Below are 15,222 nucleotides of genomic sequence, written 5' to 3'. Positions count from 1 at the left end.
CTGCTGCACCCCAAGCCCAAGACTTGACATGACCCAGTGAGGCCAGTGTGGTTAGACCTTCATCTAACAAATGAGGAAACTGAGGCCCGAGGCTTCAAGCAGCTTGCCCAGGTCCCACTACCAGGAAGGATGAAACCGGGCATTTAACGCAGATGGTCAGAACCGCCTACTATGTCTCGGCATTTTCCTGGAAGGCTCACGCTTGTTATCTGGACTCCAGAACCTCTGTGTTCTTCTTATCACCATGGTGCAGGGAGAGCACAGCGCAAACCCAGAGACAAGCAGCTCGCCCCAGATCACATGGGCGGGGAGGAGGGGCCGGGCCACGCGGCTGAGGCTGACTCCAGACTGCGCGCGGCCCAGTGTCTGCCAGCAAAGGGCTGTTTTCAGGTGTGAGGGGTGACCTGGCCCCCCAGGAAGTAGCTGAGTGACCGTGAGCCAATCGCTGGGCTCAGCCAGGCCATGGCGATCCTCACATCCATTCTTATCAGCGTTTCTGTTTGCTTTAAGCCACCCCCAAGCCTGGGCTTACATCCCTCCCACGACAAGGGTCTCACTTCTCACTGGCAGTGTCTTCCATTCCCAGGAGACTCTGACCATTACCATCTTCTTCCTTAAGTTATGCTGAAGTTTGCCTCTTGGAGAGCCCAAGCTCAAATCCATTCAACTTATATTTGCTGAGCATCTGCTTCTGCCTGACACCGTGGAGACAGTGAAGAGACGCTAGACGGTTCCCTGCCCTCCTGGAGTAGATCTTCTGGGGGAGGTTGAGAAGGAAGGCAAATGCATTGATGAAAGTAAATGTATTAAATAATATCAAATAGTGATAAGGGCTATAAACAAAAGTAAAGCAAGGTGATGTGGCTCCGTTGGATGGGGTGGCCAAGGAGGTCTTCCTGGAAAAGGTGTCTTCTGAACTCAGACTTGGATAACAAAAAAGAGTCGTGTGAAACTGGGAGTGGAAGCTGACTTCAAATAGCCCATGGCACACAGTAGGTGCTCAGAGAGAAGGGCAGGGGGACTTCTAGTTAACCATGAACTGAACAGGGATATTCTCCCTTCCCTCCCAAAACCCCACTAAAATGACAGTAAAATAAAAAAACTTTAAGGCACCAACTTGTATGGACAAAAAGAACAGGAAAGTCAATGACAGAGACAAGAGGAATCTCCAAAATTTTCAAAGCTGGAAAATGACTAGAAAAATGGTAACCAACTTAACAGAGTGGTGGAAGTGACATCAAAGTCTGCAGGGGAAGGAGCCAGACCACCGACACGACAGCCCTCGGGAACATTCACCAGGGCCCTCTGGACGTGGAGGGGCGGATGGGGGTGGAAATGACATTAGTTAAGAGTTTGTAAAAAAAAAAAAAAAAAAGGCAGTTACGCCTTCCAGCCTCTCAGAGCCGAAGGTCGTGTCTCCAGGCTGAGAGGAGCCCCTGGGTGCCCAGCGTCATGTCTCCAGGCTGAGAGGAGCCCCTGGGTGCCCAGCGTGGTACAAGAAGAAGCCAAGGCGATTACTAACTTGTGGGAAAACAAATGACACAAAATAAAAAATGTCGCCGTAAAACCCTGCACAGCTCAGCTGGGAGCAATATTTACATAATCATAACATCATACACACCAAACACTAATGCATCCAAAATCGGGATGAAGTGCCAGCGGGCAGTTGGGGGAGCAGACGTGCAGGGATCCAGGTATGAGAGAACTGAATCCTCATCTTGTGCAGAGCAAAGCCATCAGACACTGTCAAGATGGAAAAGAGAGAAAGAAAAGAAATAGCAGTATAAGCATGTGACTGCTTATGAGGAAGCGTGAGAAACAGGGAAAGCAGAGGGCAGAGGGCTGGAGGCGGCCACACGGGACGCCAGCTGGCCGGGCCTGGGTCTGCCGGCACGCCACCACACCCCACGCCTGGAACAGAGCCGGGCTCACAGGAGACGTTCAGGTCCCATCTGCCCAGGGGTGTGAGCAGGAGGCTGCCGTTTTCTGTTGCTGTTCTTATAAGCCTTGTGGTGCTGTTAATAAAAATAACAAGTAAACTTTAAGGAAAAAAGAAAAGGCCAGTGTGTCCAGAGTGCAGCTCTAGCAGAAGGGGAGGGGAGGAGGGGTGGGAGGACGTGAGGTCAGAGGTCAGCAGGCCCAGGTCGTGGAAGGCCAAAAATGGAATATTTTTAGAGCATGTTGTGTCATTCAGGGTCTCTCCAGCCTGCCAGCCACACACTCAGGGAAAAAGGTACAAGTCACTCCCCAGAGCCACGTGGACGAAGACAGAGTGGCGGCTGCACTGCTGGGTCTGGCACTGCAGCCACACCCCGCGTCCCTCCCCGACAGCCAGCTTGCCCTGCGGAGTCCAGGCGGCCATCTGGCTGGGGGCGCCCAGTCACACGGCACAGAGTGGGCTGGGACTCCAGGGCCTGGCGGGGTCCCTCCTCTCCAGGGGTCACGGCCCCACCCAGGCTCGAGGGGGTGGAGGGGCCCCCAGGCCGGAGTTGGCTGCGAGGCAGGCAGAGGGGCACGTGTGTCCACGCCTGGTCCTGGCAGGTCCTGGCAGGCCCGGGTGGGGAGGCTGCTGTGTGTCCACTGCTGGCCCAGGGCCTCGCTGAGGGGCCTGCAGGGAGATGTGGGGCTGTACAGCCACCTGGACGCAAAGTCTGGCCCCAGACCTGTCCTGGTCGGTCCCCTGTGGCGTGCTGTGACAAATGCCATGGAGCAGAAAAGTGCTATGAGGTGTCCGTCTTCTCAGAGCACCTCCCGCCTCCCCAGGCTAGCGTGCGTGTCTCCTCAGGAGAAACCTCCTGGGCCCAGCTGTGCCCCGAGGGCCAGGCCTGGCCGGGCACTGCCCAACCCTGGGCTTGGGAGCTGCGCCTCCTGCAGTGCGCTGGCTGCCACCTCAGGCTGCTCCTGTGCCAAAGGCTCAGCCATCCCGCCGCCTTCTTTCCCATTCCCGCGTTCTTCAAATGTTCCTGTCTCCAGACCCTTTCCAGCAACCGACAGGTCTTCCTCGGATAAGGGGAGAAAGGGTGTTCACGCTGGTGATCTTGGGAAACTGCCATCTGGAGGGTTGCAAACATTCTTGGGTGGAAAGAAGAATTTGTCCCTGCAGGGGAGACGGGCTGCGGGAATTCATTTCCTCCCTGGCGCCCAGGGCGCACACTGACTCAGACCTCTGCTGGGCCGGCGGCCAGGATGCCCCCAGCACACTTAGCAGCTTCCTTTGCCTCCTAAGCATACATTTCCACTGCCCTGGCTCTGGAGGTATTGTCTGTGCTTGGGGGTTAGAGAGCCAAGACGTAGCAGGAAGGATGTTCTGTCTTGCAAACTCAGAGGTGTCCCCCGACAGGGTTGTTCTGTGAATGACTTAGAGCTGGGGCTACAGCAGGCCGAGCTGCCGTGGTGACCTTGTCCTTGGCAGCTGTGCAGGGGCAGGGAAGGAGGGCACCAAGCTTGCCCTCGCCTGGGGAACCACATGCCCAACACGTGGCCTCTTTCGCTGCTGGTGGGAACTCTCCCTTCTGCCAGCAGGTGTCTGCCTTCCTTGAGCCATGGGGAGTCTGCTAAAGCTGCAGCCTGGTCCGCATCACACGGTGGGAATGTAGGAAACACTCCAGCTGGTCGGCCTGGTGATTTCTGGGCATTGGTATTACAAGAAATGTGTTTGTCTTCTGTATGCTTTTTCTGTCAAACATTTCTACAAGAATCATGTGTTATTTTTAATATATATTAATATATAATATTTTAATATGTTAATAAAGTCAACCAATATAATTAGTTACCTTAATATTTTAATATAAACAAACAAAATGTCATCATTATTTTTAACTCTGCCTATTCTTTACAACTCAAACCCTGCCTCTTACTGGCAGCCTTCCTGGATTACCCAAACTAAGATCTTTACAGGACTTGACCCCTCCAGTGACTCCAGACCCCGGTCTGGAGTGTCCGGGGCTGGGTGTGGGGAGTGGTCTGTGGGAGGCAGAGGGCCGCAGCCAGTGCTCCCCGATCCCGGCCCAGCCCCGCTGCTCCACAGGGTGGAGGGGCACAGTGGCTGTAGGGTTGACAGTGGGCCGAGTTCCAAGCCAGCGTTGCCTCTGCAGCCCCCGGCCCCTCACAGGTCCCAGCAGATATGTGGGGGGAGGAAAGATGACCAGAGATGGAGAAAGTCGCAGAACACCCCCCCCCCCCGCCCCGCTCATCTCCTGCTGTATTACAAACCCCCCTAAACTCAGTGGCGTGAGCGACTATGTTCCAACACTCAGGGCACAGCAGGGGCGGCCCCTCTCTGTCCCGTGGCATCTGGGGCTGGATTCCTCTGGGGACCCCTTCCCTTCCGCAGTGGGCACCTGGGCCGGAGGACTCCAGGGCTGGCTCAGCTGGGCGTGAGGACCGGAGCACCCACACGTAGCCTCTGTGTCTGGCCAGGGCTTCCTCACACCAAGCACGAGTGTCCTAAGAGAACCAGGCAGGAGCCTTGTGGCCCTTTCACACAGTGTCACTTCTGTCTCATTCTATGGGTCAAAGCAGCCATCTAGTTCTAAGGGGAGGAGACATAGACCCAACCTCAAATCGGGAGGAATGACAGAGAACTTGCAGCCATTTTTTTAAAACCTCCGCACTTGTTCTGCAATTTATCGTGAACAGTGACCATTCACAGAGCCACCTACAGCACTTTGCAGTGTGTCAGCATGTCTCCCAGGGCAGGGCCCTTGGCAGGGACTTCCTCCTCCAGTGAAGCCAGAGCAAGTCCAGAGGGGACAAGTGTGGGAAGGAAGGTGGGGGCAGGATCTGAGAAAGGTTCGGAGGCCTTAGTGGCTCGCTGGAAGAGGATAGAGGCCACGAGAGGAGGCCAAGGAGATGGAGAGCCTCCAGGCGTTCTCTGGGCTCAGGAGGAGGGTGCTAATCACAAAGATAAAACCGGGCAGGGCAGCAGGTGTGGGGAGAGAAGATAGCGAGCTTAGTGGGGAACATGTTGAGTGGAAGGGTTTGTCAGCCACCTCATCTTTCTAGGCTGAACGCCAGCACCACCTCCCCCAGGAAGCCTTCCCTGCTGCTCCAGGTAGAGTTACTGCTCCCTCCTCTGGGCTCCTGCAAATGCTGTGCTGCCCTTATCACACTGGATCAGAGACCACAGGCCCAGGCCTGATGTATCTTTGGGTCCCCTGTCGGATCCAGGGCAGGAGAAGGGCACTCCCAGGCAGAGGGGCCCGCAGGTGGGTGGAAAGCCAGCATCCCTCAAAGGTGCTGGCCGCTTGGCCTACCAGTGTCCCCCCCCGGGGGAGCAATGGGATTTCTTAACTGCTCTGAGCCTCAGTTTCCTCCTCTGTCAAGTGGGGGTTTTATTGGTCTTCCCTTTAGAGTTGGGGTGAGGATCAGCATGTGCCTGGCACAGAGGCAGAGCTCATTGAGGCCTGGCCATGCATTCAGCCCCTCCTGAGGCCCCAGGGCAGGAGGAGGCCTCGGGATCCAGGCCAGTGGCCGCCTAGGCTCCCGAGCTGGATGCGTGGGCCCCTCTGAAGGACAAGCCTCAGCCAGGCACCTTCCCTCGGGGCATCCAGTCTGACAGAGACGGACAAGGGGAGGGCTGGTGGGAGGCACCCACCTCCCAAGAACTCGTGGCAGCCAGATTTAATTTAACTCAATTACTTTAATTCAAAATGTGACAAGGTAGAGAGTGAAAAGTGCCCCCACTCTGTCCCCAGCCGCCTGGCGCCTCCCGGGACTTGGCCGTGTGTCCCTGCAGGGGAGACTCTGTCAGCTCTTCTCACTGTGCTGCACAGCCCTCAGTGACTTCACACCTCCCTTAGATCCTGGGTGGCCTTCCCTTCAGCGGGTGGAGGGCTGCCTCACCCCTTCGCGGCTGTGCAGTGTCCACAGACTGGCTGCCCCGGCGCCCTCAGCTGGCTCCTGTTCCCAGGCATCTGGGCGCCTTCCAGGTGTTTGCCTCTACAGGGAACATCCTCGGGCGAACACCGTTTCCCACACGTGCGAGTGTCTGAAGAAGACAGTCCCAAAAGGCGGCTGGCGGGGGCACAGGCATCGAACATGGCCGGCCGTCCCCTCGCGGGGCCCCACACGGGGCTGAGGCAGCTGTTGCTTCGGCGGGGAGGGCAGCGGGAGAAGCCGCCCTGCGTGGGTGAGGGTACAGAGATGGGAGCAGGATGGGCTTCAGGAGGGGGGGAGGGCATGGGTGAAACGAGGACAGCAGGACCGACTCTCGAGAGGTATTGCGATGGCCAGTGAGGACGCACATGAGCCGCTGACCGCACGCAGATGGGGCAGGCCCCACGGAGGGGAAGAGGCCGAGTTCAGTGTGGGCTAGCGGCCAGGCATTCAGGCTGACGCGACAGGGTGCCTGCGTGCAAATCCTGCTCTGCCACCAATTCACTGAGTCAGTTGCTCGGTCTTTCTAAGCCTTAATTTCGTCTTCTGTGAAATGGGGCGATATCGGCACCTGCCAGGTGATCAGTAAATAGTCCCTGTCTGCCTCCGGCTGGTCTCTGCTCAGTCCAGCAATATGTGCGAGCAGGTGAATGTTCGATGAATGAGAGTGTGAGCAAGTGACGATGTCTGTGCAAGAGGACCTGTGGTCACATCTCAGTCCCCCCTCTCCCGGGCAGTGGGACTTCGAGCAGCCACACGGCCTCTTTGAGCCTCAGCTGTCTCATCCGGGGCTGCCGTGAGGCTGGAGTGAGGGGACATGTCTGTGCACAGCCGGCATGCAGGGAGCGTGGGTGTGGGCTGGGGTGGGGAGGTATGTGGCTGTGTCCCGCAGAGGGCAGGAAGGGTGAGGCCTCCGGGCCCAGCCAAGCAGCTGAAGCCAGCTGGTCAGTTTTGATAAACGAATATTATAAACAACAAACAACACAGAGCTGTCCCGGGCTCCAGGAGAGGCTGCGTCTCCCTCAGGGAGTTCCAGAGGAGGGGACCCGAGGGTGCGACTGTGGCCCCAAGGACCCTCTCTGCAGGTGCTCCTGAGAGTTCTGGGCTGAGAGGCAGGAGGTCCTGGCTGTCCACAATGACAAAAGAGAGGAACCAAATAACAGTAGCACCGAGAAAAGCCATGACATGAGCACTCACTCATGAGCATTTATGACGCTACCGAACCCTCAGAACTGGCCCAAGAGGACGTATTTGCAAAACACACCCCAGATAAAGGGCTTGTACCCGAAACAGACAAAGACTTCATACAATTCAAAAGTTAGAAAACGAACAACCCGATAAAAAATGTGCCAAAGGTCTGAGCAGACTCCTCAGCAAAGGAGACATCCAGATGGCAGGTCAGCCCGTGAGAAGACGCCTGGCACCCTCCGTCGGCAGAGGAGCGCAACCAAGACTGGAGCGAGACTGCACTGCACGCCTTCCAGAACGCCGACGGCTCCCGGTGTCAGCAGGCTACGCAGAACCCAGAACTCTCACACCTTGCCGTGGGGACACAAAATGGTACGACCACTCTGGCAAACAGCTTGGCAGCCTCTTGTAAAATTAAATGCGCTTGTACACCTGCCTACAACCCAGCCGTTCCACTCCCAGGAGAAATGAAAACCTATGTTTAAACGCAAAAAACCTGTATGCAAACACTCAAAGCAGCTTTTTCTCATTGTAACTAAAACCTGGAAAGAACCCAAATGTCCATGAACTTGCGAACAGAAGACAAATTAGGGTGTTTCCACCCACGAAATACTCCTCAGCGACAGGGAGAGGAACAAACTGCAGACACGGCAGGGCCCGGGGCGAGGCCCCCATGTGCTCTGCTGAGTCCAAGGGGCCGGGCCGCAGGGCGACGTCCGGGTGGTTCCATCCATGTGCTGCTCTGGAAAAGGCACACTCCGTGACACGACACAGACCAGTGTCGCCCGTGCTGGGCAGCGAGTAACCGCGAAGGTGCATGAGGGGGATTCGCGAGAGAGGCAATGTCCTCTCTGATGCTTGTGCTGGGTGGTACATAACCGTATACATTTTCCAAAATTGTGCAACTTACGCTTAAACGGGTGAATTTTGCTGTATGTAAATTATACCTCATTAAAGCTGAGGGAGGAGGAGGGAAGCCTGTTTGATGGAGAAGAAAAGCCCTGAGAAGTTGGGGCCTTTCCTGCTGTGTTACAGACAAGGAAACTGAGGCTCGGAAGGGTGACGCAATGGCTCCAAGGCTTGTGGCAAACCCTGACAGGAGGGGAACACGGAGCCGTGCGGCGAGGCTGGGGGAACAGCAGCTAGATGGTCTGGGGCTGCAGAGCGAGAAGGCTTGAGGGGGCCGATGGCCCTGGGGGGTGGCCTGGGTGGGCACGGTGGCTGGGGTGCATAGACTTTAGCAACTGCAGGGGCACAGGCACACGTGATAGCACCCACTGTGTCCAGGGCTGTGGGTCGGGCGCTTTCTCACATGCCACCTGCCATTAACTTCTCACCCAAAGCTGTGCTCAGAGACGTTAGGTGAGTCCTTCAGGTCACACAGCAAAGCTGGTGACAGAGCGGGGCCTGCTGAGTCCAAAGCCGGTGTTCTGGCTCTGGGGACAGAAGGGAAGATGAGAGGCCCTGAGGACCAGCTTCCGTCTCCAAAGTGATATGCAATTAATCAATTCATTTCTTCCTTCTGGGCCCCACTCTCTGCCTCTGTGGAACGGAGCTAAAACAGCATGGCTCACAGCGCTCCCCTGGGAGAGAACACAAAGCACAAGAGGGTGCCTCAGCCTCGCCCCACAGCCCAGCACCTGCCTCTCACGGGTGAGGGGACCAGTGAGGACAGGAAACAGCGGCCAAGAAAAGGACACTCCCTGCTTCTCTTTAGGCCTCAGTTTCCCCAACTTACAGTGGGAATGAATTGGGCTACATGACAGGTGGCAACTGGGGGCCATTTCCAGCACCCACATACATTCTGTTTCACCCCCATGGTTGCTTTCTTCCCCAAATTTTTATTATGAAAACTGTCAAGCGCACAGGACGCTGGAGCCTGGGGCAGGCGGTTCACGCCTGGCCCCATGTGCTCCCCGCCGCGTGGAGACACAGGCCGCCTTCTGAAGCATTTGACGTAAGTTCCTGACATCATAACCTTTTGCTCTTAACCCCTCAGCATGTTCCCCTGATAACAAGGACTTTCTCCTCGTAAGCACAGTGCGATGACCCCACCTAAGAAGAAAGCTGTCACCCCATAGCCATCATACGCACGGTCCAGTGCCCCGTTATCCCCAAAATGTCTTTTATGGCTCAATTTTTTCTTTGAACTAGGATCTAACCAATATTCACATATTCTATTGGTTTTATCTCTTTTTTCCCTGCAATTTTTTTTTTGAAAAAATTTCCATCTCCAGAAAAATGGGCAGAACCCTGCAATGAATACGCATGTGGACTTCATCTGGTCCATCACCTGTTAACCGTTTGCCAAATCCTCTCTCTCCCGCAACCATTTGAGAGTTAGCAGCATATAATTGTGTTTTTAAATCAATTGCCCACATTTAAACACTAGGAGATCTCACTTTATTCTCTGATTTCCAGCTCCTCTGACAGACAAGAAGACCCAGAGCTGATCTCCCACGTGACACCGTCAGCTGGACGAGCAGCTGCCCCTTTGGACAGGCAGGTAGTCCCTACTTTGCCACATTCCACACCACTCCCTTTTGTCCGACACCCAGCCCATCTCCCTCAGCCCTGGAACCTGTCTGGGCTCTGCCCCCACCACATTTTTGACCTTTGATCTACTCCAGATGACCTCTGGGGCCTCCAGGGCTGCTGGGGAGGACACCGTGCCGCCCTCGGGACACTCTTGTGGGTCAGGCCCGGCCCTGCAGCTCTTCCTCTGCCCGGCGGTCAGACTCTGGACTGAGCCTCAGCGTTGGATCTCAGCCCCACTACCCAGCGCCAGTCTCTGCAGAGCCTAGTGCCCTCGCTTGCGTGGTCCCTGCTCTCAGAGGGGTGTGGGGCTGGAGGAGGCCGAGCTCCTGGAGCGCCCGGCACAGCGCCTGGCGTGTCAGGACTCTGTGTCTGTCCACACAGTCTCTACCATTTCAGAACGAAGAGCACACAGCACACATGACAGGGGTACAGACTTTTTCCTCAAGGTTTCAAGGAGGCTGTGTTTCCAGATAGCACGCACACAGCGAGTCCACAGGGTCTCGCGCTGTGGGAGGAGGCTCAGCTGCGTCGCAGGAAGGGCGGCATCCACGCGTCTCCCTGAGACACTGTCTCCGGCCCACGGTGACAGGAGGCCCCTGTGGGCGCGTGGTCACGGCGCAGGGCGATGGATGCTCCACAGGCGTGAGTCAGGCCTCTTGAGCCCCCGTGACACTCAGGCCGATGCGGGCATAAAGCAGAATGGCTTCCCCGTCATAGGTGACACGTGAACAGACCGTAACACATGAACACGCCCTACTCGGTGTAAGTCTTCTGAGATGCTAACAGTGCAGTTGAGCACAAACACCTGCACAAACACTTTCGTCTCAGGGCAGCGAGCAGCTGGGAACTGACCTCAGTGCCCAACGACCGGGGCTGCTGAGACAATCCCCGTGTCCTTAAGAGGGAAGGAGGAGCTGCTGAGGCACAGATGCTGCATTGAGAGATGACTCGAACAGCCACAAGAAAGGACTCCGTCAAGAGACCGGTAGGGTCTGTCGTCTGTTGAGGACACTGCAATGTTCACTCAGCAGGAGACCATGTGGCCACGGAAGAGCGTGGAGGCACCACGGGCACCATGGGCAGAGCTCCAGGACACACACTTAAGTGACACGCTTAACTTTTGGGTTATATGCCAACTTTTGGGTTAAAAATGGGAAGAAAGAAAATATATTTGTGTTTACTTGGGTTTATGTGCGGAAAACGGGCAAACTTCTTAAGAAACAAGTAAAGCTGCTTCCATGTGTGGTGGGGAGGGCAGGCAGGAAGGAGCGGGTGAGCCAGACGGGCCTCGGTGCCCACACGCCTTCTGTTCTACTTTCCCAAACGTGCATATATTACCTAATCAAAACTTAAACAGAAAATATTCTTAAAGAATGATTCTGTGGCTTTCTATACATTAACAAAGGAAATTGTTCATAGTATATTGTTAAATGGAAAAGAAAGACTACAAAACAGTGAATACGATTACATTTTTGTTGGAAAAAATAGTATCTGTGTGTAAAGAGCTCCAGGCGAGTAGCTTGGCCTGCCTTATTCATGAACATGTTCCCAGAATCCAGAGCACATAGTGGTTCCTCAGTCAACACTGAACAAGCGAGTGAATGAATGAATGAACAAACAAGATGTCCAGAAGGAGACACAGCCAAACTGTGAACGCTGGTAGACTCTGGGGGTGGGTTTATGAGGGATTTTAAAATCGTCAGCGAGCACCTCTCGCACGTCCAACTAGGAAAGGACAGAGGGGCAGTGGAGGCCCTGCGTGGGCACCAGGGTGGCTGGGTCCAAATGGGGCAGGGGCGGGGCTCCCTGGGAAGAACACTGGGCTAGTGACCAAGGCAGGCAGCCACCGACCTGCCCACCTCATTCCACACAGGCCTGGCAGAGCAGCGGTCCCAGGGGGAGGGAAAGTGAGGCCCAGAGAGGGACTGCCACTGGCCCTCGGTTGCACAGGAGGGCCTGCTCAGGTCTCAGCCTCCAACATCAGGACGCTGGGACATCAGAAGTTATTCGTACTCCTTAACTCTATTTCACAGATGAGGAAAAAGGCCCAGGGGTGGAGAGTTAGATGGACCAAGAGCAAGGCCCTGGTGACATGGTTCAAATTCTCAGTCTGTCACTTAACCTCTTGGGCTCCTCCTCCTCGCGGGCTTCAGTTCCCACTCCTACAATGGGGAGGTGGCATCGCGGCCCAGCCCACGAGCTCCCCGCACGGCCGGTGCCCAGGGGCTGGCGGTGCCTGAGGTTGGCCTTTAGGACTCTGAGGTCAAGCTCCGCCACCTCCCTGGAGCCCTATAGTGGTGGGTCAGAGCATCTGAAGATGTCCACGGAGCCTGTCAGGGTGCCCTGCAGGGACCGTCCCACTCTTGGGGAGAGAGCAGGGAGAGGCTGGGCTGGAATCTGACTCTGCCCTTGCCAACTGTGCGACCCAAGGAAGTTACTGAACCAGCTCTGTGAAACGAGGCTGCCAGCAGCCACTTCCAGGCAGCGTGCTGGGAGGCCTGAGGAGCTCAGGACAGTGGGCACAGGCCACCATTGTCACTGCTCGTCTGGACTAGAGCAGGGGCCCCACGGCTGGTCTTTCCCGTCAGCAGTCCATCCCCATGCGGCGGGCGGAGCCACACACATAGGCCGTTCCAGCCGCCACACAGGCTGTTCCAGGTTCCACGGAACAGAAGGCTGACACGCACAGCGCGCACAGATCGCAGAGGCGTGATGCGGGTGGAGGGCAGATACAGACACCCTGGAAAAGCCAGAAGACGGGGCAGAGCCAGGCGGGGTGGGCTGGGGGAGGGTGGAGGGGGCGAAGGGGATCAGGGCTGGTGGGCAGTTCTATAACTTGGTTGTGGGGGTAGCTACACGTGTCAAAACCATGTGCCAAAAGGGGTCATTTTTACTGTGTGTAAATACTACCTTTAATTTTTTAATTAAAAAAACACAAACAAAAACCTCAGCCATGATGGGTGCACTGGACTTCATTTTATTATTCTCTCTGTTTACGTGTGTTTGAAATTTTCCAATATTAAAAAATAAAAACAAAACCTAAGATCACGTCCCTGGTCTGCTCGAAACCCTCCCATGGCTCCTCCGGGCTCAGAGTGAAAGCTGGAGGCCCCACTGTGGCAAGCGAGGCCCCTCATCCGCCCTCGGGCCCCTCAGCCCCTCCCCACTCCCCTGGCTCATGGGTCCCCAGCCACACTAGCCTCAGTGTGTTAAATACACCTCAGGGCCTTTGCACTGGCTGTTCTCTTGCCTAGAGAGCTCTCTCCCGACATCTCCTGACTCCCGACCTCACCTCCTTTAAGCTTCCCATAAAAAGAGCCGACATGTCAGTCAAGGTCTGCCCAGCCACCTTGTCTGAAACCCCCAGAAGCACACCCCCCATCGGCTGAGTCTCTCTCCAGGGCACTTCTCTCCACGAGATGGACCATGTGTTTACTGCCCTCTCTCCTTATTGGCTCTCCCTCCCCTAGAATGTAAGCTCCTGCGGGGAGGGAATGGTGTCTGTCTTCTTCACGGGTGTGCCCCCTAGAACAGTGGCCGGCACAGAGGGAGTGCTTGATACACGTTTGCTGTGTGAGGTATTGATTGACTGAGTAAATGATATCCATGTACATTCGACAGGTCTCCACACAGCCCCACCAGGCCCGGCCACAGGAGCTTCCAGCACCCACGGCCCATCTATCAAGACAGTTGGGACCCAGCTTTGCTTTCTCACCTCAAGAACCACACATTCATTCAGCAACTCCTCCCCAAGGTCTCCTCCGGGACCAGCATGCTTTCGGTCCATCAGCAGTCCTCAGGCAGAGGAGAACCACGCCAGTGGGAGGCCACTTCACACTCGCTGGAAGACCGACAGCGCCAGAGGTGCCCCTCCACAGTGTAGGCGGAGTACGAAATCCTACAACCACTTCGGGAAGAGATCTGGCAATTTCTCATAAAACTCAAGGAACGTCTGCTCTAAGACCCAGCAACCGGCTCCTGGAGCCACCCAGGAGGAGCGCGCCAATACAGGCACCAAAAGACCCGGTAGGGACCGTCCCCAGCCGGCTGACTCATCCCAGGCCAAACCCAGAAACAGCCAACGCCCATCCCCAGGCGGGCAGGAAAGAAATCGTGGCCCACGCACACGATGGAATACTACTGGGTAACGAAAAAGAGACTTGCAACAACACAGATGAATCTCACAGGTGAAATGGTGAACAAAGGAAACTGGACAATAAAGTGCATACTACACGATTCTGTTTATATGAAGCTCTAGGAAAAGCAAATTAGGCAATGATGCTAGAAGTCCGGGAGACTGGTTGCCTCAAGGGGTGGGTCACTGACTGGAAGGGGCTGAGGGGAACACAAGCCTTCTGTCTCTCGATCTGGGTGATCATCAGGTGTCAGTAAATGTTAAGCTTACACCTTAATCAACAAACCAGTAAAACGTAAGGTATAGTCATGCGATTCAGTGCGCAGCTAAGATGTGAGCAAGTGGCTGGGGGCGGGGAAGAGCTGGTCAAGTCTCCTTTCAAAAAAGATTGGGCCCCCGAGAGTCCTGTGTGTCCTCAGGCAAGTCCCTAACCCTCTTGGGACTCGATTTCCCCATCTGCAGAGTGGATCCAGGGACTGCAAGCCCTCTTTGTGCACTTCTGCCTCTTTTGGGGAGAGACGGCATTTCACCCCTATCCCAAACGAGGCTTCTCGGCATAATGCCTGCGCAGCAGCCACGGCGGCACAGCGTGGGATCCGCGGCCCCCATGCTCCCAGGGCCCCTGCTGTGCGCGCCCTCACGAGGCCTTTCACCGCCCTGGGCCTCTATCTCCTTCTCTGTCAAACGGACTCAAGCACTCCCACTTCTCAGGCTTGTGATGAGAATTTTCAGCGAGCGAAGGGCGTCCTCACTGAGCGCTCCCTGTAGCTTCCCAGAGCTTTGCTGTGCACACACGCGGTGCACGCGGCCTGCGCTTAATACATGGCGGCTGCGAGGGGATGCCTAGAATTCCTCTACAGGTCGTTACGTCTTCTGCAGAAAGGGTCCGTGTGGGGTCCCCAAACGTGCCTGTGGGTCAAACTCAAGAGGCCGAAGGGGCCGAGGGGAGCGGCGCGAGTTATTTTGTTTGGAGTTGGAGGGAACGCGGCCTCGACACGCGCGGCCCCTTTAAGAGTCGAATGGAATGTATCAAAACAAGGCTGCCGTGAGCACGTGACCGCACAGCTGACCCGCGGCCGGGGCTCCGGGGACCCCGCCCCGCCCCGCGCCCCGCCCCGCGTCCGCCCCGCGCCCCGCCCCGCGCCCCGCCCCGCGTCCGCCCCGCGCCCCGCCCCGCGCCCCGCCCCGCGTCCGCCCCGCCCCGCCCCGCGTCCGCCCCGCGCCCCGCCCCGCGCCGCGCTCCCGGCGGCCCCCTGCCCCCGCCCCGCGCTCCTGGCCGCGTCCGCCCCGCCCCGCCCTGCGCCCCGCCCCGCGCCCCGCCCCGCCCCGCGCCCCGCCCCGCGTCCGCCCCGCCCCGCGTCCGCGCCGCGCCCCGCCCCGCGCCGCGCTCCCGGCGGCCCCCTGCCCCCGCCCCGCGCTCCTGGCCGCGTCCGCCCCGCCCCGCCCCGCGCCCCGCCCCGCGCCCCGCCCCGCCCCGCGCCCCG

Source organism: Equus caballus, chromosome 11, assembly GCF_041296265.1.
Source record: "Equus caballus isolate H_3958 breed thoroughbred chromosome 11, TB-T2T, whole genome shotgun sequence".
In the NCBI taxonomy this organism is placed as follows: Eukaryota; Metazoa; Chordata; class Mammalia; order Perissodactyla; family Equidae; genus Equus; species Equus caballus.
The sequence above is the reverse complement of the archived record's forward strand: the minus strand, read 5'-3'. Positions refer to the sequence as shown.